Consider the following 26297-nt stretch of genomic DNA (forward strand, 5'->3'; position numbering starts at 1 on the left):
ATAGGAAGATAAATCCAGGTACTGTAACTCTATCTTGGCCAGAAGTGAAAGTCGCATAATGGAGACAACATTTAGGCTGAGATCTGAATGACAGAAAGTATAAAGCTGTATGAAGCTGAAATGAAAGCTGACTTCTGAAAGGCAAAAGGAACATCCTAGGTCCAAGAAAGTTGAACCTGCCAGAGGAAAGGCACTTGGTGAGAACAAGTTTGACAAACAGACCAAAAGGCTGGAGTGTTTGAATCTTGGTGTTGGGGGAGAAGATGAGGTAGAAGAGGTGAGCAGGGCAAGACCTTGAAGAGGCTGGGAACCCAAGGCAAGGTGATTGGATCTCATTTGAAGTGCGATGGAAGGCCACTGGAGTTCTGCTCCCTATCAAACTTGACCCCTGTCTCTGGTCCCACTGGGTTTCAGTCCTCTGGGTTTCCTCTTGATCACTTTGACTTGGTGCTCTCCATGATGCCTAGCTCACATCACTCTAACTCTTTATATTGCTCCTATTGCCTTAATAATAAAGCTTCTCCATCTTTAAGGCCTTAAAGAACCATAAGAAAGTCAGGGCATAACCAAAATACTTCCTATTCTCACCCTCAACATGTGTGTGTGTGCGTGTGTACGTGCGCATACACACTGTGATGGGGAGAGGGTGGGTTTAGATAGGCAATGGCACATGAGGAAACATAATGGAGGAAATAATTTTCTACACTTCCCTTCTCCAAAGAAGCATTTCCATGGAGGAGAGAGGCATAAAAGGCAGCACACGCCAATGACCCTGACCTGATTTTTTCACATCCTCTTAGGATTTCTTGTAGCTCCACTAGACTAACAGGGACATTTGGAAATTTGGATAAAACTGAAATAATTTACAACCATAGGAATTATTATTATTGTTATTCTAATGCATTCACTTCATTACCTCTCCTGGGGAGAAAACTGCTAGATGCTTGATATCTGGAGCAGAAAGGAGTTTACCCTGACAAGGTATTTTTTGTGAATTTGTTTTCTTTGGTGTGTGATGACTAGGACTGCTTCTTAATGGTCTCCTGATGTTTGACAAGATCTGCAAGCTATAATTGTACCACTGCTGTTTGGAAAATTGTATCCCTGTCAATTTTGTTCCTTTAGTTATATTTTGCTAATAAAAATGTCAATAGACAAAACACACTTTGTTGTCTTTTTCTTTTCAATCCAAGCTTGCATCTCATCATAGTTTATGACTGTTTCTGCTAAAGATTTGCAACTTGCTGACTATCCCCTCATGTTTAGAAGTCTTGGGATTCAAAGAATATCCAGCAATATGTGTTCTGTTAATTCACAAATTTGGGTTTATTGTAAGTCAAGCAGTGAGGACTTCATATTTTCCACACAATGTATTTTAACTGTGTCCAGACGCCCATCAATCTAGATATCATCATATGCACATATGCAACACAAAGCTCGAAAGATCTGAAATATAGTCTCCTGTCAGTGGGAGCTGCCTGATAACTACCATCCACTTCTAGACCCACCTCTTACCATTTATTGCGCCCACCTTGAATCTTAGCAGGTTGGATATATAGCCCACGGAGACATGAGGAGAGAGGTGATTTAAAGGGCATGTCTGTCCCCACAAAGCTGCAATATAAAAAGTGAGGAGAAAAGAAGAAAGAAAGAAGGAGGGAGGAAGGGAGACAGAAAGATAGGAGGGAGGGAAGAAGGAATGGAAGAGAAGGGAAAGGGGGAACAAGGAGGAAGGGAAAGAAAAAAATAATGATAATGGTGGTAGTCATTTAAACACTATATGAGCTGGTGACTTCAAAGTAGTAAGAGAGAAGCCATAATTCTTTGTTTCTCTAGTCCAAAGAATGCCCTCTTTGGTACCTGGTGGAAAACAGGCTTCTCTAGATCCAATTTACTTCAGGCTTGTCGCTTTCTATCCTTGAGAATAACTAAGTTTATAAAGATCCCCTTGCCTCTTGGGCTTCTTAATCATGATAACTGGTACCATGACCCCTCCCCACTCCTCCCCACCTCCACAGAAGCCCATTTCTTTTGTGCCCCCTAGGAAAGAATAACTTTTACAAGGCAATCTGTTGTAATCCCGTCAATTCTCCTTTGGTGAACTAAGGCCACAGAGCAGTGCATCCTCAGAGGGTCGCTCTGACGGATTTACTCCTGTAGAACATAGATTTCACGTACATTTGTAACGTGGACCGCAAAACCCCCAGGTGCTTTTCTTTACATCTGTGTTTGGGAGTCATTGTCAATAATGTGTGCACTGCGTGTGCAATCCTTAAGTTTCCCTTATTCATCTCTTTGAATTTTTTTCTTGACTCATCTGGATTTGAAAAATTGATTAATGTAACAACCAAAATACCAAAAGGTCAAAATGGTTGATGGGATCCTGGCTCGTTTCACTTACTGTTTGATGCTCGCCTACAGTGAGGAAAAGCAGAGCTTTCAGACTATTTCAAAGTTTGCTCAGACACTCCTAAAGCTAAAAAAAAAAATCTTGCTTTTCATTCTTTAGTGGCAATGTGAACCATACATTCTTACTGTTTATGATACAATTTTGTGATTCTAATGAGTTTAACATAAAGAGAGACCAGTAGACTTCTCTTAGTGCCACAAAATGCACGCTTTTGAAGTAAGCCTAATCGTGTAGGTGTCAATATCGTGAAAACAAAGTATCTTAGAGTCTCAGAGCTGGGAGAATCTTAAAACTCTGTCTAGCCTTACCACTCATATTAGCTCCAACATCTCTGGCATCAGAGAACTCGTTACTTCCTCATTCCATCTCTGCACTGCTTTCTATATTAGAAAGTTGCCCTCACACTGAACTGATATTCACCTTCCCACATTCTCCATATTCTATGCCTGGAATTTAACAATCCCTGTAATTTGGTCCCACAATGGATTCAATACTTGTCTAAACTCACTTTTCTTCCCACCCCTCCGCTCCAGGCAAGTTGCTTCCAACCAGGCTTCCCCAGATGTGCCACGCGGTTTCCCATCTCTAATCCCTGCACCAAGGTCTTTGCTGCCTACGGTTGGCTGGAAAATGGTCCTTCCCAAAGATTGGTGAATCCTAATCTTCGCAACCTCTAAGTACAGTACTTTACATGGGGAGAAGGATTTTGCAGACATGACGAAGTTAAGGACCTTCAGATGGGAAGATTATCCTGGACTATCTAAGCGGGAAAAATTTAATCACAAGGGTCCTTATAAGAGGGAGACAGGAGAGTCAGAGTCAGAGAAAGGGATGTGACAATGCAAGCAGAGGGAGAAGGAGATGTGAAGACAGAAGCACAGATGAGAGAGAGAGAGAGACAGAGATTTGAAGATACTGCTCTGTTAGCCCTGAGGAAGGAGGAAGGAGCCACAAGCCCAGGAAAGCAGGCAGCCTCTAGAAGCTGGAAAAGGCAAGGAAATAGGTTCTCCACTAGAACCTCCCAAAGGAACACAGACCTGCAGACACCTTGCTTGTAGAATTTCTGATCTCCAGAATTGTAAGTAATAAATTTGTGGGACTTTTTAAGCCTTTAACTTTATGGTAATTTGTTAAAGCAGCCATAGGGGCAGAAACATGCCCAAAACACTTTCTGCTCTTCATTCTACCTAATGGGTTCCTCCCAGCCCTCCAGATCCAGTGTTTATTTATGACTCAGATGTAAAGTGATTGATCTCCTTCTTAGACACATGTGACAATTATTGCTTCAGATCCACTCAGTTAAAACAAAAATGGCACTATATTGGCCACCCTCTTAAATTGTATGTGAACACTTCTGTAATGTACTTTGTTTATTCACCTTTGTCACGTTAAATGTGGTCTTCACAACCTGATTATAGCCTCTTTGAATACAGAAACTGTGAACTCAAATTTTTCTTGCAGGATCCCCTGGAATCAAATCCAAGACCATAATAAGCATGATTCATCAATTTCTCTTCTTTCACCTCAGCTCATCCTCTACCCGTTGGCCCATGAAGAAAGCATTTTATACGACAGGAATATAAACATTACATCTTAGGCTTTCAGCCCAAAGATTTTAGTCAATACACCCCATGATACTTATTTCACTGCCTACAGCCTTCACTTCCTCTCCTTTTATGCACTCCAGCTAACATCGTCATTAGGATCCTGTAAGGTACTACTCTGATCACCAACGCTGTCTGCATTTCTTCTTTTCACTATTTCAGCAGCTCTTCCATCAATTAATCCTTCATTTTTCCAAGAAATCCCTTAGCCCTTTCTTTTTGAAAATAAGAATATGTGATATATGGAAGCCCAAAATATCTGACTTCTTTTTTAACTAGACCTGTGTAAAAAAAACTAAAACACAATCAAATTTTGCAATACCTTAAAACAAGAATCAAACAAAAGGGCGCACTGAACTTCTCCATTTCATTCCCAGCTGGGCACCAGTGGGTATATTAAGGGCTGGCAAAGGCAGTTTTGCTCAGGCAGATGTTGTACAAAGAACTTCCTGGAGATGGGGGATCAGAAAACCAGAGCCATGGTTAGTTTAGAATAATTCAATTAGGCGGAAGTCACCCTATAAATAAACATATTGAAATGTCCAATGGAGTAGCAGAGTAATGATTAATAGAGTGTTTCCATATCAAAATTAGCCCAGTTTCTAACATCTGCATTATTATAGTATGGGCATGTCCGTGGTTCACGATGTTCTTTTTGCATTACAAACACATATTAAGCATATATGCTATTATGCAAACTTTTATGCATATGCATAATCTTTGTAGTAATATAATTTATTTAGGGGAGACCATAAAAAACTTATGCTCTCCCTATATTCACTGATTTTAAAAATATGTATCCTGGTCTCTACCTTGAACATGTCAATTTACTGGGATATAAATTTTGGTCACTGTTATGGGTTTCACAGGCCCTCAAACCCCAACCTGCATAGGATCCTCTGGAGACAAATTATAGTTACATTACCTTCCAAGAGTTTTTTTCCTTTCTTTAATGTAATTCCTTTTTTTTTTCTTTTTTAAAGAAACAAATGCAGTTCGTATTGTGTCTTTGAAGAGTCGACACTGTTATCCCAGAGCAGCCCTGACATCTCTTTTCTCCCTCTCGCCCTGGCCAGCACAATCATCTCTGACTGCTCACTGGCCTTCAATAAGGACAGTATATGTTGTGCAGCAGCTGCAAAAGACTTCACAAATGCTGCTTGACGAGAAGTGACAGCCCTGTATATCTCTCACTGGCATTGACAGCTGACAGATGGATACCACTCACACACAGAAAAAAAGCCCGAAGGATGATTCACCAACATTACTCTCTGTTCATGGGGCCACATTTGATTGAGTGCTGCTCAGAACAATAAACCCTTGTTGATTCGCCACAGAGCAGATCTCTCTCACACAATGCCCTGGGTTTTTTTTTTTCTCTCTCTAAAACATGAACAAACATACACGCGAAAGCTCTGTTTTGTGGATTGTCTTCTTTCTATTTTTATTTTGAAAAGGAAAAACGAAAAAAAAGAGAAGAGACGAAAAGAGAAAGCAGAAGAGTGTCCAACGTTTGCGCAGACTTTCAGGCCGAGGGAGTCATCCGTGCATAACGGCACGAAACCCCGCCGTGGCTTCACTCCTTAATAATTCCTTCATCTCTCCAATCTGTTTGTTATTATCCTTCGGATTGTTTTTATTTCTTTCCATAAATCAGCCCATCTTTAAAAGCACCCCTGCTTGGTTAGTTGGAAGACAGTAACATAAAACTGGACGGGCGGCATGTTGATACAGAGAGCGGAGGGAGGGTGGAGAGAAGGAGGGAAGAAGAATGATAAACAGACAGAGACGTCCACCCAGAAGGAGAGACGGTGAGGACAGAGGGAGGAGAGAGGAGGCAGCAGAGCTGAGGGGGCTGGAACTACGGGAACGGGGAGAAATCGCTAACCTTTGTTTTTGTAGGTTTGAAGATAATTTTTCCAGATTTTGCCAATGTTCTTCTATTGCCTTGAAACGCTCAGTTCGTGCACTGCAGAGCCTGCGCGCGCGCTGCGGAGCCATTTTCCCCCAGATAAAGCAGTTTCAGCCAAAGCACCCCTTCAGACTGCCAAAACAGAGTGGCAATAGAAGGTGCATTCTCCATGAGGGAAGGACCCGGAAACTGACAGCCCCGAGCTAAGAAAGGGGAGCCCCCCATCCGCACAGCCTCCACGGCAGTTTCCAGTCTACAGACGGCTCTTAGCATGCAGTAAGGGGTAGGGCCGACTAGCATTTGCACTGGTTGGTAAGTTAAATTGGAGCATTTGGGGGCAGACTAGTCATTCCATCCTTCTCCCAATAGCACTGTAAATGCCTGTGGCACTTCATGAGGTGACACATCATCACAGGGTGGCCTTCTGACCTGGGTGGGAACCTCAGTGGTCTCCGTCTGTAGCATATTGTGCCTCTCTTCCTCCAGCTGCTATTTCAGTACTATAATTTTTTGGCAATGTAGAGGTTCTGAGAGGGAGTTAGTAGGAATGCTGAAGTCTTTCTACACTGGTGGCTTCGAGGGTTTCCACAGAAACCTCAGGGTGGGCTCCCACCGGACATTCCATCTCACCCTGGCACTTGGGGTCGTGGCACGTGTGTTTGCACGGAGAAGCACTTCCATGCTCTGCTAGACAGGGAGAGAAGACGGCCAGCTCCACAGGCCTGTGGGTCATCAGCCACTAGTTCACTCCTGAGCTGCTGACCATGGTGGGGACACTGAATAGAAAGAGGTTACCTGCCAGGTTAGAGGTTTTAAGCAATCCTAATGTGGGAGAAAATCTTCTTCCTTTAATACACCTGGAGCGAAATGTGTTCTCCTGAAATAGTATCCCCTCTAAACAAGGTGAGGCTCCAGTCTCCCCGAAGGAAGGAGTCAGTGTGAACCAGGAGGGAGGCACGAATGGAGAAAAAGCCTATTTGCCAAGTGCTGAACTGATGCCTTCTTTTTTTTTCTTTTTGAATGCACCAGCAGAAACTTTTGGGAATTATCTATCAGTGACAAATGGACATATTTCCATTCTTTTTGTTGTTGTTGTTAAAGGTATGCTTTTTGGTGAGAAAGATTGGTCCTAAGCTAACATCTGCTGCCAATCTTCCTCTGTTTTTTTCTCCCCAAAGCCCCAGTATATAATTGTATATGCTAGTTGCGAGTCAGTCTAGCTCTTCTATGTGGGATGCTGCCACAGCATGGCTTGAGGAGTGGTGTGTAGGTCTGCACCCAGGATCTGAGCCATTGAACCCCAAGCCGCCAAAGCAGAGTGTGCAAACTTAACCACTCGGCCACGGGACCAGCCCCCAAGAATTAATGCCTTCTTGTTCTTGGAAAGAAGAAAGCTCATCAGTTGTTGGCAACAGTGAAGGTGGCTAAATTTGCAACATGGATGAATGTACAGTACTTTCAACCTTGATAATCAGTTCAGCGTATCCTATTTGTGTCTAACTAAACTACTCTGGAGTAATAAGTCTATGTTTGCTGCCTGTACCCTAGGAATGCCACTCACTTTTCTAAGGCAGGGCTCTGCTGCCATTTTTGCACTATGAGGTCTGGTGTCACTGCACAAACTAAGTTAGAGTTTAAATATCTGTGTCTGTTATCAGCCAAGCGTTCCTCACCACACTGCCTGTCCTTCTCCAGCGGCCTCTTGATTAAGGATCTGTAAATGTTTTATAAAATCTCAGCTAATGAAGTTTTGCATCCCCCACAAGGAAAATAGCATGTATTACTTATGCTGTGTATTGTGCTCTTCAAAGCAGCAGACACAATGTTAACTTATTCAAATCACCTAATTTGTCTCTTGCGACTTCATAAAATATTCCTGGAATGGAAATTTCCCAAGTGGATCTTGGCAAGAGGAAGTTTCCAGCAGGAGTAAGCAAGGAGGAAAAAGAAAGAAAGGATCACTTTCACTTTATGCTTTCTTTTCCTTTTAATTAAACAAAAGCAGCAGGGTGTGCAAACTGGATTTTGGTCATATTAATCAACCCAGGAGGAGAATGATGTAAAGTCGCAAAAATCTGAGAATATGAAGGGTATCTCATTTAGGAATTATGAATATTTCTCCTGTATATATATATAAGACTATAATTCTTTTACATCAATACACTCAATCTGCTCAACGCAGTGTCTGGCATCTATCGATGGGGACTCTAGCTGTAGATCACGGGCAGGCTCATGGCCTAGTCTTGGCCTCAGCTTGGTCCATCCTGCTGGTGCTTTCCCCTCAGGTGGTATCAATGACTGATCAATTTTCCCTGAGCATGACGCAAGCAGAAGAGCCAACACTCTAAGTGCCCGGAGCGCAGGTCTCCCAAGCACTCCCACACCCCTAGCCTGGCGTCAGTGCCCGCGGGTGCCTGGTTCTGAGTCCATTGGCCCTCCAAGGCAGGCACTACTGTTGCCCGATTGGCAAATGGAGAAACTGAGACACAGAGAGATCGCTCTTGTCCAGGGTCACACAGGAGGTACTGGAGCTGGTTGTTCCTAAGCAGACCGCTCTTCATCACCATCTCGTACCGACTCCGTTCCACAATAGTTTCCAGGAAAAAGAGATTTTTAAACATTGTTAATTGTGTTATTTTTAATTTCCTAAGTCCTTCTCCCCCCCGAATAATTATAAGGTTAAATGAAAATCTGCTGAAAATTAGAAGAAAAGATCATCGTGGGAGCCCCAGGGAGATACAGGAAGGCAGGTGGATGGGAGGAGGAAGGGCAGTGAGGGTCACAGGTGAGGCAGAGAGGCACGAAGGGAATAGGACACCGGTGTTCTCGCCTTGATAAGCTGGAGAGAGACCCAGGAAGGAGAAGGTCAGGATGACCCGGAACAGGAAGCGTGGGCCCGTCCTCTGGACTCCAGCGAGAGGACAGCTCTGGGAGCTGAACTGCTGGGTCACCTCCTGATGGGAGTCCAACCTCGTCCCCAACACTGGCCTCTTCTTGTTTTCCACGTGGTGTCAGCACCCCGGCTCTACCTGCTCATTAGAACCGCTGGAAGTGTTGAACAGTCAGGTTTAATTGGAATTGATCTTGGGATAAGTGGATGAAAACGTGCTTGACAAAATGCTGCACAACAGAGGAGCTCCCTGTCATCCTGTGGGGCTTCCTCACGAGCAGGAACAGTGCCTCCCGCCTGACCCCACCAGGGCTTGGTCCTGGGGGGAACAGAGGGTCAAGCCATGTGTCCTAACTCCTCCCGGAACATCATCCTTCCTGCCCTTCAAAGCTCAACTGCTCTGCTTTGCAAGCCTGGCCTGCAGTGAAGGGGCTGGGCCCATGCCATGGGGAGTGGGGATAATAAAACATCCTCTCAAGAGCCCGCTGAACTTCAGAGGAAAATTAATTCCTCTGGGGTCACTTAATTAAATGAATCATTATATGCCTTGCGAGGAGCACCCAGACACCTTGTCATATTTGAGCACTCAGCTTCTAATGCCTGTGGAGAGCAGAGCTCCGTGTTTATGAGTGAATGACTGAACGCAGGGAGCGAGGAAGGAGGGACCGGAGTCAGAGCTGCCCACACTCCTCAGACACTTCTCCCCAACTCACCATCGATCCAACAGTAGTGGAAGTAAAGATCATACAATTTTGAACTGGTTACATCGCTCATTTTACAGTTGAGAATAATAAAGGTCAGAGACAAAGAGGTTAGGGATCGGTTAATGTGGGACTTTATCCTGATTTTCCCAAATATAAGCACTTCCCTTCTCTCCTTTCCACTGTTCAGAAGCAGTCATGACAGTTTTCTGAGCACCTGGTTAACTTGTCTCTGAATTAACTTCACTTCTAGTTGCCTCTTCCGGGGAAGGCCTTGCAGTCCGTCCACAGTGGATGCAGTGGAATGCGTCCTCCCTCCTCTCCTGGCCCGTGGGCTCCTGTGATCGCAATGGGTACTGACTGGAGCCGGGGTTGGTGTTATCACAGGCCTTGAGATCATGAAACAGATGGGACTGGGAGCCACCCACTGCCGTGCTCCGGGGAAGCCAGGGAGCATCGTGTTCCTGATCCCAAAGGCTCCTGAATCCAAGGCAATCCTGGGCGAGGACTGTGGGTTTCTTTCTTGCTACCACAGTTTGAGGCTTTTAATTGTAATTAACTAAGATCAAGGATCTAATGAGGATACACTGCAGCAATCTATATATAGAAATAGGAATACGTAGATTTAGCACTGCTACACTCCAAATTTCAAACCCTGTAGAATGAGGAATTGGGACACAAAGCTGACGCTTCATTTGGGTAAATTTGCTCTCTATTTGTCATGGGTTCTTAAACACAAAGCAAATTCCAATGAATTAATAAGACTTTGAGGAGGAAAACAGAGCAGAGCTCCTGAGTTCCACTTCCTACCACCATCCTTGTCACGTGTAACTGAGGACAGCACTTTAGGAAAAGCAGGAAACAGCCTCAGATGTCTGGCTTGTTTCGAACAATTCCACCGTTTCTTGACAGTTTTCCATTGATGGGTTGATGGCGGGAGAATTTCATCAAAAGGATGTCAAGAAATTTTCAGGGGGTAATTCCACGTTTTTCGATCCCTTTGAATGAAACATAATATTATTCATTACCGAACAGAGATAATCTTGTAATTCTTACCTCGCATGTTTCTTGTGAGGATTAAGTGAACTAAAACCAGGTTCTGTGTGTGAAAGTTGTTTGCAAACGGTCAAGCACTATGTAAATGTTACTATACATAACATTCAAATAAGTTTTTAAAAAGAATGTTCTTTTAAAGAAAGAAACCGATTCTTTTCTACTAGAACCCTATAGGCCAGAAGACTGTAGATAATCATGGATTAACTGTAAACATAAAGAAAGAGACTGGAAAAAAAATCCTATCAAAGCCATTGCTTCGGGGCAAACTCAAGTGCGATGAAAGCTGAAATGTTTTCTTTTATCAGAGATCCTTTTCTGGCACCTGAAATGATTTCTTTCATGTCTGAAAGTGAAGAACGAAGCAGCATGCTCCCTGGAGATGCGCGATTGTTACCATGGTCTCATAATATATTGGCAGCGATGTGGCATCCGTGTACACCTGTCACTCAAGGGCGCTCCGTGCAGATGTGGCAGGCAGGCTCAGGTTCAGCAGTGGGGGTCCTCCCTGCCCCCACCCACACCTGGCGCTGTGCACATGCAGAGAGGCCTTTGGCTGCCCTCCTGCCCACCCTGTGGCGCAGCTGTGGAGGCCACATGCATGCAGGGCCTTGACGTGTCATGGGGCTGCGCATCAGAGCTGTGAGCCTGTGTGAGCAGATCTGCAGGGTGACCCAGTGCAGACCTGTGCAAAGACAGGCAAAGCTGTCCCACACGAATTCCTAGGAAAACTTGAGGTCCTATCCCAGGAATTTCCTTCCAGCCAAACTCTACTACATTCTATTAGGTGCAAGATTGAGGGGTAGATTTCTAAATTTGGGGAGCATTTTCCTAGTTTTTTGATTCAGCAGTAGCAATCTCAGCATGTGGTGACTTAAAAGTTACCAAAAAGATGAAGAAAAACTGCCCAACCTTCTTATTATTACGAAAAGAAGCCTCATCATGGATGTAAGAGACTCTAAGAGGGCTTGGAAACGTGGTCCTTTTTCTGAATGGACTGGTTCCCACATGGAGTGGGCAGGTGGGTGCTGCTCTCCAGAAGAAACAGTGCCGTGGGTATGACCCTACTCCACGCCTCAGTGTGTGCCGGGTCCCCAGAGTCTGAGAAGGAAATTGTGCCTCTATTAGTATTGTTCTCATTAAGATATCCCAAATGCTCAGATTTTCAAGCTTAAAGTCAGTTCATGCTGATTCTTCCCATGGGTTTACCCCACCAAATCCTTACCCAACTTCCACCTAAGATGCAGGTTTGAGACCTACTGAAAAGGCCACAATGGCTTCACATTTCTTCTTTGTTTTCCTCCACCAAGGCCCCAGAGACCTGAGGTTTAGGGTATCTGCTCACCTGGTGACAAAACCCAGAAAGACAGAATCTGAAGGCTTAGATTTACCTTTTGTGACTGAAATTAAGAACTCTATAAACTATCTTCCTTGACAAATAAAAATGGCAAGCATTAGGATATATTGGAGTATATAAGGAAGCCATTTGGTATAAAACTAATTCGGCCTGATTCTTTTTTTCAAAAGGGCCTGACTGTGGCTATTGAGCACGCATTGCATATCTACTTAGACATTTCCTATGGCCAGAACAAAGGCCCTTGAGATAAAGGTGCAACTTTCCCCCACATTAGCATTTCCTTAGGGATAAGCATTTTTCCTTAGGCTAGGAATTGATTGCTGCACTCACCTCCCAGCTCACCTGTGACCACCCAGCTGGAGACAACAGACTGCCACCCTGCTGTGTTCACCGAGACAGCAGACCTACCTGCTATTTCCATCAATCGCTGTGCCGACAGAGCAGTCTCGCGACTATTGTAAAAGGGACATTTCAATCCTATGTGAAACATCCTCTTTGAGGGTATATAACCACCCTTATACCCCGACTTCTTTGGAGTGCTCTGTTCCTTTGTGGAAAGACTCTCCCGGGTTATAATCCTCAGATTTAAGCTCAGAATAAACTCACCCAAATTTTCATTTATAGATTGGATATGGATTATTTTCGTCGACAGTTCTTGGCGTAGTCGCGGCAGGATTTCAGAGACACCCACCGGAGGCCACCTGGAATCTACACTGAACCGGCATTCGGTACCAATAAGGGCCCATTGAGCCCTCCGGATCACTGCATTCTTCAGGTGACCTTGGTGAGTTCTCCTGAAACCCGGACCTCCTTATTTTAAGTCGATGGTCCAAGAGTTTATATGAGCTGGGTAAGGTCTTAAGACTAGAGGTTTTGAGGGGTACCGGTACAGTTCCTAGGTGGAGAAAAACCTAGAGAGAATTCCTAAGCCTCAGGGGCTTAGAGGAGCTTGGAGTGAGCTGGGTTGGTTGTCCTTTTAATTTGGCTTTGAATTGGAAAGAATTGTATTTATAAAGTCTGAACAAACTGCTTGATAGAGAAATGAGAGACTGAATGTCTTCAGCTCCGAAGAAAAGGGACACTTGCTCCTCCCGGCCTTTACCAAAAGGCGCCCTTAGGTGACTAAGGACCTCAGCGGGAGTGTCAGAGGATCAATCCTCAGACATGCAGCGGTCCCATAGGGAACTCCACTCTCATTCACGGTAATTAATTACAGGCTCGTCCGGGGACGCGCACATAAGGGCTGGTCACCTGCGCTCCGAGCTCCCACGGCAGTATTAGGCGGCCGGAGGGAAAAACCGAGGCACGTAAGAGAGTGTTTACGACCTTTCTATGGGGAGTAACACTCACAAGCAGCACACTTCTGACCCACTACACTGTCCTTAGAAGTTGTTCAGACTTTATCAAAAAAAAAAAACAGACAAGCAAAAAGAAAATGGGAAAACCGTGCTTTTTAAAGCCGGCCAGCTCCCGGATGGACGACCTCCCAATGGAACTCCAGCTGGTTTGCTGTATGGAAACAATGCTTGCAAGTATCTAACAAAATGGGAAGGATTAACTAAGAATGACTTAAGTGGCCAAAGTGGGGAACGTTCGATATCTCAAAGCTACTGTATTTGTGCGCACAAGTAGAAAGAGCCGGCTCTAAAACTAAAGCAAAAGAATGTGAAGCTTATTATGATTGGCATTTAGAGGCTTCAAAACGTAATAATGATAAAGTGAATTCTTTACAGGAGACTAACCGTAAATTGGCAGAGACTGTATCTGAATTTAAAAAGGATAAGAAGCCACAAACTGTCCCACCCCGTTTATCCCTTCCATCTCCTCTGCAGCTGCCTTTGGAATCTCAGAGCCCATCTCCTTCTTTTCTAAAGAGCTCTATTCCTTCTATTAAAGTAAGCGCTTACAAAAAGTTTTTCTGAATAGAACTAACCCAAATGTCTTCATCTCTCTTAGAGTTACAATGGCCATTTTCGTCTCCTTTTTAGCTTTGCAACCGGGAAACAAATCTTTAAGGAGTAAAAGGCTCCACCCCTGGGAGCCCCAACTTTGGGTTTCTGGGCCTGATCACCCCAGCAACCCTAAGTGGGGTGCCCTCTCTTGACAGTTGACTCATTGAGTATTTTAGTCACCTACTGAGTCAGTTATAAGGGTAGGAGACCTGTGATTTATTCTGTGAACTGTCCTGGGGTTGTGTGCCCAGCATGGGAACCGTTGTGTGACTCTTATCTTGATAACCCTCTGGAAGAGGCCATGAGGGCGAGGTTTGATCTCATCTCTTCTTTTCTTTGTCTGTTTTGCTCATCATCTCTTCTGTTGTCACCAAGTCGAGGTTAAGTTCAGGCTGGACCTGACCAGAACCTGGACCTCCTGTAAATCGAAAACTTGGGTTTGTCTGTGCCTTTGTGATGCAGTTGGACAGGTAGATCAACTTGGAATGTAATTTGAGTTAAAACCCAGTTTCTGAGAAATCAAGAGTTTTGGCATAAAGTAAGTGCTTACATAAATTCTAAATGTAGTAGAAATTAACCCAGTATCTTTCAAGGTTAACGTCTTGTGAATTAACCTTTGGTACATGAAAGCTTGTTTAAGTTTGTTGGTTTGATTGAAAATAGTCTTGTTGTCAGAGTTGTCGGTATTTGCATAACGATGCAGGCATGCAGCCTGGGTTTACTAGTCAAATAAGTTCATGTTGTCTGTTGGAAATTCGTCAGCAAAATAATAGCTTTAAATGAGGACCAGTTTTGTCTCATGTCTCATGAGGTTTTCATAGGTAATCTGAACATAAGTGTTGGAAACAAACGGTTTAAATAGATAAAAGTGGGTACAATAACTGTTTTATGGTCTGTATACTTGGAAAAGAAAACACCTTTGAAATTCTTTTTGGTTTTGCCAAGTCAAGTTAAATGATAAAAATCTGAGTATCTGGGTAATTTTTGGATTGGATAGAACAAACGTTGCTAAACATCTAAGTTTATCTGCTTTTGGTTTTTATTGCAGAGATGCTAAAGTCTATGGGTCTTTTACTGTAAAGTGATGTGTTCCTAGAAATTATGAAGTGTTTAGAATGCTGATATAAAAGACAATTTGTAATTGCTTACCTTTTAGTGTTTACTAGGGTCTGTTAATGGTTAAAAGTTCTAATTAACATATGTAATTAAAGCCATTGGAAATTAATAAGGAAAACAGCTCTGCATTCAAGGAAAGTTAAAATGTAAGTTTTCAGTAAAAAGGGTATAAAGAATGGAAATATTTTTGTTTGGTTGGTTAAGAAAGATAAATTTGTCCTAATGTACTAGAAGAGAAGAAAGAAAGCATGGGACAAATTCTGAAGGCAAAAAGAAAGTTGTAGAAGGTTTGTGAAGGAGAAATTCTGAAAGGAGTTTTATGCCTGGTCAAGTAGACTGAGATTAAAGTAAATCCAATTAAGTAAATGAGTTTTAATGTTAAAAAAAAAACAAAACTGCTAACAGAGATTAAGATCAAGAACCGGTTATACAGGACTGAATGAACTGAGGATGATTATAATTTTTACGACTTTTGTTTGAAATATTGTTTTTGATGTGTTGTTTTGTTTTCTCAGATTTAAGGAAATCTTTTCTCTTATGCTAACCATGTCTTATAGCAATCAGTGAAATTATACCTTTGTGAGCAAAACTGAAACATTTGTCTTTTTCTCCCTACCTGATCCCTCCAGAATTTGGAAACTCTTTGTGAGGAGTATGGCTATTTCTTGGCAATATAGTTATTTGCATAAGTTCAATAAGAATCTGTTCTCCTTGTAACAGTACACATTTGTTATCTTACCAAAACTTTGACTGGAATGTCATGTTTGAGAGAAAGACACAGACTCAGATATGACAATACTGCCTTTGAGGAATAAGGTTGACTTTCTGGAAATAAAGCCACTTGGAAATATGGGCCTGGTACCTTGCTTTACAGAGAGAGATTCCAGCAATCTTACCTGGTAAGTAAGGAAGCTTGCTTATCTGGCAGGTGCAATGAACCTCGAAATATTCTGGGGAATCTCAAGAAAGGAGAGAAGTCACCCAAATCTAAGGTATTGCAGGCAAGGCCTCATGGCACAAATCCTTGGCTTGACTTTTCTGGCCTCAAGAAGTCTTTAAAGTTCAATCTGAGATTCCTCATGAAAAATTCCAGCAAAGCAGATTTAAGAACCTATATGATCAATTGCTATTCTTGCTGCACTTATGTAAATAATTGGGCCAAGTTTCTTGAAACTAAACTTATTTTGGCAAACCAATTAGTCTTAACTTGACTATCTTTGGTAAAAATGAGGGTGATTTTAGAGAGAAGAATTGTTTCAGTGAAAAATTATAATACGCATTTGTGGATATTAGATCCTAGTTCTGTTAATTGTCTTTGAGGCTTTTTCTACCTGTGAAGTGAACTGCATCCTGAATTCTTCTACTGAAATATCTGGTTACAAACCTCCAAACTAATGTTTTCAATTTTTCCCTCATTTTCATTTGGAATCATTGAGAATTGATCATGCTCTTTTTCCTGAAACCTTGCAAACTGAAGCTGAACAACTTGATAGAAACTTAAGAGAGATTCCTATCTGTTGCTGTGTAAGCTGTAAGCCACTCAAAAGATACCTGAATGCCCGATGACATCATCAGACATTTCAAGCTGCAAAAAGATGCTTTGACTCTGACATCTAGAAGTCTTCTTGACTGCCTGCCCCTGGACGCAGGAACTAATTTATAATTTGCTCCAACCATTAACCTTGTTACCTTCCAACATCACAAGGGAGAGAAGACCACGACTGCATTCTATTGTTTAATTTGGTTTACAAATGAGTCTTACTTAAGTGTAGGTGAGGATGTTACACTGTCTAGCCTCAAGAATGCCTGCTACTTTCTGTTAACTCTGCTAACCCAGTAAAAGATTTCCTTCTACAGGCTCAAGAAATTACCACAGAACAAGAGAAACAGATGTGGCAGTCAAAAGGGGGAATTTTTGACACCCCCTCGCAGATGTGGTTCGGGCCCAATAAGAAACCCACTCCAGGTCACAAGGCCACTTTCCCTTCCTAAGGGACCCTTTGAGGTATGACAATTGGACTTTGTCCAAATGCCACCATCTCAAGGATAAACATATCTTGTAATGATCTGTATGTTCTCACATTGTTTTGAGGCCTTTCCTTGCAGAAGAGCGATGGCTTTAGGTAAATTATTATCGAAAAGAATAAATTCCTGTTTGAGGAATTCCTCCTGAGTTACACAGTGACTGGGGGAACTCAAATCTATTTGTAATGTTTGGCCAATATTGCAGCATTTCTACTGTGCCCACCATCCTCAATCCTCAGTATTGGTAAAAGGAACTAATGGCACAACCAAAAGTTAATTGGCAAGCTTTCAGAAACATTTACTCTCTCACGGCCAAAAGCTCTTCTGCTAGTGCTCTTTAATCTTAGATCTATACTTTTTGTAAACATCGGCTGTCTCCTTTTAAATAATACAACAGCCTATGCAATTAAATGAAGAAATATATGAACCAGCTTTGCTTAAGGGATGTATTACATTGTTTTCATGGTCTTATTGTGGTGCTTAAAAGAAATGAAAGATTTGTAGCTGATTCTTTCACAGAGAAGTCCCAGAACTTAAGGATCATGGACTGTAACCTGAAGAATTTATTTATTGAAAGAGACATCAAATAAGACTGTTTGCAGCCCTGTCGAAAAGGACCAAACCAGGAGGAGAAGAAGACGACATCTGTTGTAGACAGCTGTCCCAAGACTCCGGACCAGGCCTGTATTCCCAACCTTATATCTCCTCATTTAAACCTTTGTTATGCTTAAACTGTATACCTATTTTATAATTGTTTGGAATCCTATCATACTTAAAGTGATTAATTTGGAACAGACTGGTCTTGAAGGCCAGGAATTTATCGAGTGACTCCTAATGGAACTCAATGGTTATGTGGAACAAATCTTTGGCCTTGGCTACTGCCTGGATGGCTAAAACATTGCACCCCGAGTTTCCTTTAAAAGCAGGGAAGGAGTCAGGCTGAGTTAAAACCTGTCGCCAATCTCCCTCTCTTTAAGGCCGGATGGGCTTGTTCAGTGCTCCACTGGTATGGCTATATTTGCAGCCATATTTGCTCCTTTGGACCTAAAAGATGTCATTATTACATATGGAAGATCTGACTAAATTTACTCAAGAAGCCCTTAACAATAGTCAAGCAGGAATAGTCTCATTAAATACTGAAATGCCTTTAATGAGAAGGGCTGTCATTCAAAACAGAATGGCTTTAGATATTCTTACTGCATCCCAAGGTGGTACATAGACAATCATTCAGACTGAATGCTGTGCTTTTATACGTCATGAATCTTCCAATGTGTCATCTCTGAAGAAGCAAGTGGATGCCTTATGCGATCCGACACCCAGTCTTGAGTTGTTTGGTTAGCTCCCTTCCGGTATCAGTTCCCTTTTCCAATCCAGATTGGAATTCTTATTTCTACTACTTCTTGGAATCCTTGTACTGGTCATAATATTCAAACTAATTGTTGTTTTCTTTTCTCAGTGTTGTAAGAGTAGCATACAAACTAAAGTAATGATTGCTCGACGGCTTTAGATGGTTGATCTGTCTTATAACCCTGGACAAATTTCCTTTTCTGCTAGAGACTATGACTAAGAATGCATTTCAGACTAATCCTTTCAAAAATGCTGTTATTATCGTTACTGTACTTGTTCTATAATCATATACAATGTAAATGCAAGGTGTCATAGAAAAGCGCATATACAATGTTTGTGCAACAATCTAAATTAATTACATAACATATGAAATGCTTCCTCTGTTAATAAATATACTTCCATGCTTGTCCACTATTTCCCCCCAACGTGGACGACTAGGCAAATAAATAAGATAAAAGCCTAGCACCGAGGGACATGATGGACCCAGGGCAGGCAGCAACCACCCTGGCGCCGAGGGACAATATTTTGATCATCAATGCTTTCTATCGAAAGATTAGAGATCAAAAGGGGGAAATGACAAATAAAAATGGCAAGCATTAGGATATATTGGAGTATATGAGGAAGCCATTTGGTATAAAACTAATTCGGCCTGATTCTTTTTTTCAAAAGGGCCTGACTGTGGCTATTGAGCACGCATTGCATATCTACTTAGACATTTCCTATGGCCAGAACAAAGGCCCTTGAGATAAAGGTGCAACTTTCCCCCACATTAGCATTTCCTTAGGGATAAGCATTTTTCCTTAGGCTAGGAATTGATTGCTGCACTCACCTCCCAGCTCACCTGTGACCACCCAGCTGGAGACAACAGACTGCCACCCTGCTGTGTTCACCGAGACAGCAGACCTACCTGCTATTTCCATCAATCGCTGTGCCGACAGAGCAGTCTCGCGACTATTGTAAAAGGGACATTTCAATCCTATGTGAAACATCCTCTTTGAGGGTATATAACCACCCTTATACCCCGACTTCTTTGGAGTGCTCTGTTCCTTTGTGGAAAGACTCTCCCGGGTTATAATCCTCAGATTTAAGCTCAGAATAAACTCACCCAAATTTTCATTTATAGATTGGATATGGATTATTTTCGTCGACATCCTGGAGGATTAAATTTAAGTACCCCTCTTTTTTTTTTCCCTGTGGGCCACCTTCAAAATATAAATAAAAGTATAGCCATTCAGAATCCACCAAGAATACTTTTCAGTATACAGCGAATATGATACACAAGACGGTGGGTTGTGTGATTGTGTTTGGAGGGGTGTGTGTGTGAGAGAAACAAGAGGGCGGAGGGTGAGAAGGAGGGCTGAAGAGAGAGAAGGAGGGTGGGAAGAAATTCCCATGTGTCCCGTGATTGGCTGTATCTGGCCCTCTGGTATTTCCTTATCTCATTTAACCTTCACAACGATTTTGGAAAGTTAAGTGTTAATATCTCTCATTTATAGAAGAGAAAACCAGTCATTTGTCCAAGTCACACAATTAGTAAATAAAAAAATGGATTATGAAACTAAGTCTTCTAACCCAAACTTGCAATCCATTTTCACTATATCTGATTAATACAGGTCTAGCTTACCAGGGGAAGATTAACTCAGAAAAGCATCAAACCCTTCCTGTTCACTGTTGGTTGCGGCAAGTAATGATAACTAATGAATCCGTTTTCACCATTTTCCTTCCTTCATGTCCGTGCAACATTTCTTTCATGAATCCAGAAGCAGAGGTCCTGTTCTGCATACATGTGACTCACAGAGTAGCAACTCTGGAGTGGGACCATGGATCTCATCACGGTGACTCTTTCAGCCTGGCTAGGTTGGAAAGATTAATCTCTCCTCTCTCCCCTCAATCCACTCCTGAAGAAACTGAGGTTTAGAAACCAAAGGATTTGGTCACGTGACCCAGCTGCTAAGGGCAGACCCTGACCCACGTCAACGATGCCTGCCTAGGCTTCCTCCCCTTGTGTCACAGCTGGCTATGGGTCTGAGGCTCGTGCCCATGAGAAGGGCAGCATCACCAGACCCAGTCCCAGTAGTTTAACTTCACATTTGTTCTTTCTACATGGTGGAGACTCTGTTTTTTCTCTGGTAAAGCCCATAGTGAATATACATTTGAAAGTACTCCAAGCAGATGTGGGCATTCATCCTGTGATCTAAGGGGTTACTCATACTTTTCCACCCAGCAGATTAAAACAAAAATCTGAGACAAGAGGAGCCGGTGCCCCTGGAGATTCTGTCCAGTTGTCAGACATCACAGTGATTTTCTGCCTTGCATGTTGAAGCCACTGGAGCCTGAGGGCTGGGCTTGCATGTATAACGATGAGCTGTGTTTGCAGATGCTGATGTTGAGATCCTTTCAAGGTGCATTTTTAAGCTTTGTTAGGCAAGACCAGAGTAGCTTTTAAAAAGTTAAGGGCTTTTTTATGTCATAGGTCTAATTTTTCCTCTCTATTAAGCCAGTCTCCTTTTGCATACTTTACCCAATATTCCATATATTATGGAGTTTTTCCACTGTGGCTATTGGTTCATTACTTTTGGAGAAATACTAGGGTTCACCTTGACTGTTTATGCAGTCAGGGATCTTAGTCTTGAGCAGTTGACTAATGTCTGAACACTGTCATTTCACACATATTTTTTATATTTTTAAATTGTTTGAGGTGAAAGAGTGCCTGCTATCCTTGTTACTCCATCATAGGGGAGGAAGGGTCTGAAACTATAACTTAACCCATCTCAATCACGTGTTTGTAAGAAGGAAATAAAGGAAAGATATTTAGGGGCCTCCATCGCAAGGTCACCAAGACCTAGGCCCTGACTGAGAAATATTTGGTTGATAAGCTAGATCCAAAACATTCACTTTTTGTGATTACACTTTGTGTGTGTGTGTGAGGCAAAAACATGGAAACTGCAGGAATTATCTAAAATCGTCCAGTTATCATAATCATAGGGGAAATATGGTAAGAAATGAGAATATGAGTATGTATAAACATAAAAATGGTAATAACAAAATGTAAGTCAACTTTTTTCCAATTTACTATTTTTAAACAATATTTTTGCATATTGTTTCTACTAGACAAGAATTAAGATGCTTTCAAATATCTGACAAAGATTTATGATTTTAACCATATGCTTTACAGTACTCAATTAATTTTGCAAATGATTAAATGTGTGGCAGTATTTAATTAGTTAAATCCATAAAATTCTCTTTATTTATGTCAAATGTAGGTATTCAGAATATTCCTATCTGATAGAAAGTTTTATGATGATAGAAAACTTCTTTATCTGTAAAGTCCAATACACATGGCTAGTGAACACTTGGTTATGGCTAGTACCCGTGAAGGATTCAATTTTTAATTTTATTTAATTTTAATCAATTAAATTTAAATAGCCACAAGTAGCTAGTGGCTATTGTATCTGACAGTGCAAATCTAGAGGGATGTTGATAGTTTAATGAAATGACAATTATTTGATAAATTATAACTTTAGGCATGGTACATTAAACAAATAAAACTATTAGTGGATATTTCTCACCCTGCTTTAAAACCTTCACACATTAAAGAATCTGCACTATTGTTAAGTTTGCTGGTAAGTATCGAAACACGGCTAAGCAGCCACATGGCATTTTATACTCTTGTAGAATGGCCCTGAGCTCCAGCATACTATTGGCCAAGAACACATGATACCTGATTTTCACTGAGGGGCTCATTTAGAGATGCTCCTTTTATGTGGGACCCAGCAGTACTACCAGGATGAGAAGTGCTCAAAGGAATTGGGCTGGGGCAGGTACCCAGGTAATCTGTTGGCTTCAAACAAAGTAGAAATGGAAACACTAGTCTGTCAGATGAATTTGGGAAAGTGGTTAACACTCTAATATTAAAATCACAAGAAAGGAAATGAAATGAAAAAACAGAGCCATATGGGTTTGCAATCAAGTTGAATGTATATTTTTTTTTTATTTTTTGGTGAGGAAGATTGGCCCTGAGCTATCATCTGTTGCCAATCTTCCTCTTTCTGCTTGAGGAAGTTTGTCGCTGAGCGAATACCTGTGCCAATCTTCCTCTATTTTGTATGTGGGATGCTCACCACAGCATGTTGTGATGAGCAGTGTATAGGTCCATACCCAGGATCTGAACCTGCGAATTCTGGGCCACAAAAGTGGAGCATGCGAGCTTAACCACCAGGCCTGCACCTCTAACTTTTAATGAACATGTAATGGCGATAACAAAAATTTAAGACTATTAAATTCTTAATTTTGAGTATTAATGTATGAAATCAATATTAATACCAATTTTGAATATTTGTACAAAACTTCTGAATAAAATATTCACAAGAAAAACTGAGCAGTTTTTCAAGAGAATAATATGCCATGGCCAAGCATGTTATATTCTGCCTCAAGTGTTATATGCGGTTTTATTCATTGTTATATGTGGTTTTATTGCACTGTCCTCCTCAGCTGTCTGGCTATTCGGTGTCTGGTTATTAAGGAATTCTTAATCCCCTAAATATGCCAGCTACCTTGTCACTAACGTATATTTAGGAAGACCAAAGCTGCTCTCTACTTTGTGTCCACTTGGTGAGTGAAAGCCAAGGGGGAGGGAAGAAGCCCAGGGCAGAGCAGCCTCGAGCACCACCGCAGTGCATCCCCCTGAGTGACATTCATTCAGGTAATTCCTCTAGAGCCATTAACTGAGGATCAGCAGTTTTTTTCCTAAAGGGCCAGATAATAAATATTTTTGTAGTTACTCAGCTCTGCTGTTGTAGCTGGAAAGCAGCCATTGACAATATATAAACGAATGGGTGTGGCTGTATTCCAATCAAATTCTCTTACCCCTTGGTTTAAATTAATAGATAAAAAGAAGCTCTGAGAGATCTCCTTAGTTTGTGTCTGCCAGGTGTAAGAATTTTGGAGGGGAAGTGGTGGAGAATGAATTTTTAAAATTTCTTTAAAAAAGGACTAAATGCATAAAGCAAAAATAATAATGATGCATTGTATGATGTACATTATAGGCAGAAGTGAGCTTATGATGAAAATAATCCAAAGGATAGGCAGGCAAAGGTAAATATACTGTTGAACATCTTACCTTATATGCTAGGCAGTATAACAGTATTTGAGGATGGACTGGGGTAAATACTGGAAACCATAGAATAATCTCAAAAAATAAAATAAAGGGGTATATCTGATAAGTCAAAGTGGAAATACAAAAGAAAAAATTCAATTTAAGACAAGGCAAGAAAGTGGGAAAAGGAAACAAGCAGCAGATAGGCAGAAAGGAAAAAAGGCACCAGTGGTACATAGAGACAGAAATACATAGATATGTGGTTATTGGACCAGCATTAGAACGAGCTATGAACTTGATAGCATTGCAGATTCATGGGCTCCACCGAACATACTGGTGATGGGTCCAGAAAAGTATGGCTTAACAAGCTCTCCAGCTGACTCTTATACATGTTAAAGTTTTAGAACTGCTGATATAGATAATTACATCAATTTTAAATTGTCTAATGATTACATTTAGAGATTGTCAGGCTGGGTTTAAGAAAGAAAGGACAATACTACACATTTTAATATATATACACATTTACACAATATATACATTTTAAAGAAAAATAGGTCAAAAGTAAAAGGATAGACAGAGAATATCATGGAAACACTAATCCAAAGAAAGCTGTAGTGGCTGTGATAATACCAGACAAAGGAGACTTCAGAACAAGGAATATTACCAGAGTCAGAAAGCCATTTCATAATGAAAAAGTATCCAATTCCTCAAGCCCACATTCACAAGTGTGAATGTACATAATAATAGCTTCAAAACATAGGAAACAAACAGAAGTGAAAAGTAATAGGAAAAAAATAAAATGGTAAAGATGCTTCAACACACTTCTCTCAGTAAATAGATAGCAAATCAGTAATAGCAAAGAAGAAAACACTACCAAACAAATAGACTTAATTATCAATTATAGAAAACTCCACCCAACAACAACAGAACACCTGTTCTCTTAAGTGCATGAGGAATAGTCACCAGGTTAGACCATATGTTGGGAAACAAAACTCTAGTCTCATAAATTAGAAATATCCAATCACACAGAGTGTATTCTTAGACCAAAATGGAATTATTAAAATCAGTAACAGAAATATCTGGGAAATGTTTGGAAATTAGGCAATACATATTTATATAACCCATGAGTCAAAGAAGAAATTTCAAATGGAACTTAAAATATGTTGACCTGAATAATAATGAAGATAGAACATGTCAAAATTTGTGACATTCAGGTTAAAAATGAGTTTAGAGGGAATGGCTAAAATTCAAAAGTCTGATAATAAGAAGGATGATAAAGATGTGGAGTCAATGGAGCAGTCATAAATTAATAGTGGGAATATAAAACAGTTTTAAAAATTGGAAAACAGCTTGTCAATTCCTCCTAAAGTCAAACATACAACTACCTTACTTCCTAACAATTTTACACCTAGGTATTTACCTAAGAGAAATAAAAACTTAGACCCATTCAGATACTCTCACAGAAATGTTTATAGCAGCTTTATTCATAATAGCCCCAAACTGGAACAACTCAAATGTCTGTTGACAGGAGAAAGGATAAATAAATTATAATATATCCATATAATGGAATACTACTCAGCTATATATTGGATTGAACTGATACATGAAACAACATGGATGAATCTCAAAGTAATTATGCTGAGTGGAAGAAACAAGACAAAAAAGAAAACATACTGTTTGATTACATTTATATACATTTCTAGAAATTGCAAACTAATTTATGGTCACAGAAAGCAGATCAGTGGTTGTCTGGAGGCAGAGGGGGAGGAGGCTGGGAGGTGGGAGGGATTAGAAAGGCTTTGGGAGTGATGGATTTGTTCATTATCTTGACTGTAGTCATGGTTTCATGGATGTATACACATTTCAAAATGAATCCATTTGTAACTATATGTGGCGATGGATATTTATTAGACTTAGTGTGATCAGTTCTCAATATATACAAATATTGAATCATTATGTTGTACACCTGAAACTAATATAATGTTATAGGTCTATTATATCAAAATTTTAAATAAATGAATCCAAGTGTATACTTTAAATATGTGCTGTGTTCTCTATCAATACAGATGTTATTAAAAACATGGTATTATAGTTTTATATAAAGATAGATGTAATATATACGACAGCTGCAATATAGAAGATGGGGCTATAAATTGCAAGGTTCTTACACTTGACGAGTAAGAGCAGAGTTCAATATTAACTCTAAGTAGATTCTGAATAGTTAAGAATATATATTATAATACAGACCGTGACCACTAAAAATGATCACAAAGTATAGCAAAGAAGCAAATTAACATGGAATTTTAAATAAATAATTAACCCAAGAAGACAAAATAGAGAAATATGGGAACAAAAGCCAGATGGAAAAGACAGAAAATAATAAAATGGATGATCTTAATCTAACTGTATCAATAATTACATTAAATGTAAATGGGCTAAACACTCCAAATTAAATAAAGACATTGTCACAAGGGATAGAAAAATAAGAGGGTTTGATAAACTAAGGGATGTCTTCAATCCTCAAGTTCTTTATGTTAAATCCTATGCCACATAGTTTTCTTATTTTAACAAATATTTTGAATGGCTGCATAGCACTCAAACTTACAGTTATAATAGATTTAATCATCTCCAGATGACTAGGTTTCTGTACACTAGGTTGGACAACATATCTAAGGTCTTTTCTGTTCTTCATCTCTGATAACTTAAACAGCTTATGTTTTTATTCTCTTTTATGGCCATTAACAATCCCTCACTGAACACTTTTGCGGTTCCTGATTTAGAGAATACTCGATGTATGATGATGCAGAATTATACTAAGGTCATTCAATTTCAGCA

General features: G+C 40.8%; 1 long non-coding RNA gene across 2 annotated transcripts in view; it reads left to right on the plus strand.

The window, feature by feature from the left end:
- Positions 1 to 26297, plus strand: part of LOC139079263 (uncharacterized) — a 45844-nt gene that overhangs the window by 4309 nt on the left and 15238 nt on the right. For both annotated transcript variants that reach the window (XR_011532722.1, XR_011532723.1), the window contains exon 4: positions 1 to 26297. This exon is cut by the window's right edge. This is a non-coding gene — a long non-coding RNA (uncharacterized lncRNA).

Source organism: Equus przewalskii, chromosome 25 (assembly GCF_037783145.1).
Source record: "Equus przewalskii isolate Varuska chromosome 25, EquPr2, whole genome shotgun sequence".
Taxonomy (NCBI): domain Eukaryota; kingdom Metazoa; phylum Chordata; class Mammalia; order Perissodactyla; family Equidae; genus Equus; species Equus przewalskii.